Below are 2,409 nucleotides of genomic sequence, written 5' to 3'. Positions count from 1 at the left end.
ACATATAGTCTACAATTATGGAGACATCCAACTTTTAATACAAAGACTAAAGCTAAAACTATAATACAGATACATTCTGATGACATAGAACATGAAGCTTATTCATAATTTAAACAAGGCATGTCTGTGATAAATCATCTGTCTGCTTCCTGGTGGCTGTTAGTTTATGTCTATTCATTTTCCAGCACAAACTCAGTACTGACATCACTGCTTTATTCCAGTCATGCTCTTGCCAGCCTCCACTCTGCATGCTTTAAATCGGTTGCTCTTCTGCATTTCAGATCTGCAGCCATGCAGCCCGCCTCCTCTCCTTTCTCCTCCTCACCGTGGTCAGTCAGAGCCCTGTCCCAGCCTCCATCTTCATCTTCATTACTATCAGCATGTTGACTCTGGGGTGGTGGTTGTGCAACATCCTGTCACTGCTGGGATTCTTTCTGCTATGATGGCTCATAACTGCCAAACAGTTACATTTATTTCTGTATCTCAATAAATCATGTTGAGTTTTTCCACGTGATCTCTCCTTATTGAATTACTTTTGTAGAGAAGCTTCAAGCTAGCAAGCAACAATACCTACATCAAAAATATTATCACCAGAAGTGAGAAACTGTCTGCAGCTCCAGCTGTGCTGCATGTATTAAAGATAACGTCAGACATTGTGTGGGGGTCATGTCTGACACAGGCTGTGCAGTCACACAGATAAAAGACAGCAGTCATGTTTCTAATAATATAAATGAAAACAGAAAGATTATGAAGATAAAGCTGTGAGACTCCTCCAGAGAAAGGATGACTTGTTATCATTACATGAAGTGATTTAGAAATAATATGTAAGCTTTCAGGGCAGCGCTCACAACTTATTAAAACTGATTACCTGATGGGGAGCACACACAGATATAGAAACATACAGGTGAACTCTAAGAAGAAAACTGTGTTGATATTTTTGCAGAAAACTATTTATATTTACAATCAGTTTATATTTATATAAACAAAAGAAACATTCACAACTAGAACAAAACTGTCTTATATACAAAATCAACTGTTTTCTTCCACCATACAGCCAGCATAACACCATGCTATTAGAGGAACATCACTGGAACGTGGCCAGAACACACAAAAACAAGAACAAGACAATATATAAAAGTTCAAGTTCAGGCTCAGCTTTGCAGAGAAAACAATTGTACTCCAGTTCTGAAACCTTTCATTTGAAAACCTGTTTGCTCCTGAAGATCCTCTGGGTGTGGACCCTGCTGCTGCCACAGTGACTAGTTATGCAGAGACAGAGGACAGGGACATATGAGACAAACAGACTTAGCCATTATCACGTCTGACATGTAGTAATAACGCAGTACTTACAGCTCTGCATGTGTACTTTTACAGGTGAGATGCTCGGCATTGTGTCCTCCAGGTTTTCATCCTCATCCATCCCTGTGATGGAGGCAACAATTAGACAAATATGTACTGAATTTATATTTCATGTCAACAATGTTATTAAAATATTATTAGAACAACTTACCAAGAGGTTGTTTAGTTGGGGCGTTTGTGGAAGCAGGCGCAGACTGCTACTTCTTCCGCAGGCACTGCTGCAGCTCATGCATCCGTGTTCCTTGACTGCAGCTCTTCCTCATGATAAGGTCTGCATAGCCGTCACCTCTGCCGTCTCAAATCTCCTTCCAGGTGCTCTTGGCTCGTGAGCCAAAGCCAACCAGCTGATCATCCTCAGAGGCTTCTGCTGCAACACTCACTCTGCTGGTCTCGTAGCTCAGAAGAGTTTTTATCTCTGCAAAGCTGAGGGCTTACTGTACAAATGAATGCAAGCTCTCCTTGCCATGCCCTTCTTCCACAGAGGTCCCTGCAGCCTCTTGCTTCTGGAGATCTTTGATTTGGTACATGGTGTCCCCGACATCATTCTCCAGAAGCCACCGGAAAGATTTCCCTTTATATTTTCCAAACTGCAGGATGTACTCTCCCTGCACTTCCTTCATGTCAGAGACATCCCCTCCTCTCTGATAGACGGGAGCCTGGGATTGTTTAGCTAAACGGCCTAAACCGTTTCCCATTCATTCTCTATGGTAGTGCTAAACCACTACGGGTGTAATATACTTTTGGCCACTACGGTCTTCCGGCGCTGTTGCGAGTTTGAGATGCGGCGGCACTTTGAAAAAATCTCCTCTTTTACGTTTCGGGAGAGAAAATAAGTAACTCAACGCTCGCAACACATCCCAACGCTCCTCATTCATTGATCAAAGGTAAGAAACGTCGTTTGAAATAAGAGTAAACCAACAGAATACATTTACAGGTGTATATTACAGGTAATAGGTGTGTTGCGATTGCACTTACGAAGCATCCATCGGTCAGTGGTTACACTGAAATCATGCAGTTTGTGCTTTGACCTCCAGAGGGCGACAAATCAGC

General features: G+C 42.3%; 1 long non-coding RNA gene across 1 annotated transcript; it reads right to left on the bottom strand.

Moving 5' to 3' along the window:
- Nucleotides 1-26: 26 nt before the first annotated feature.
- On the bottom strand, nucleotides 27-2,379 carry LOC102302756. The gene is made up of 3 exons (XR_318246.3): nucleotides 1,511-2,379; nucleotides 1,351-1,422; nucleotides 27-1,259 (listed from the first exon to the last, which is right to left on the bottom strand). It is a non-coding gene; the product is annotated as an uncharacterized LOC102302756 (long non-coding RNA).
- Nucleotides 2,380-2,409: the final 30 nt, after the last annotated feature.

Source organism: Haplochromis burtoni, unplaced genomic scaffold, assembly GCF_018398535.1.
Source record: "Haplochromis burtoni strain Fernald_Lab_line unplaced genomic scaffold, NCSU_Asbu1 Contig_5057, whole genome shotgun sequence".
Lineage (NCBI taxonomy): Eukaryota > Metazoa > Chordata > Actinopteri > Cichliformes > Cichlidae > Haplochromis > Haplochromis burtoni.
This window is presented reverse-complemented; position numbering and strand designations above follow the sequence as displayed.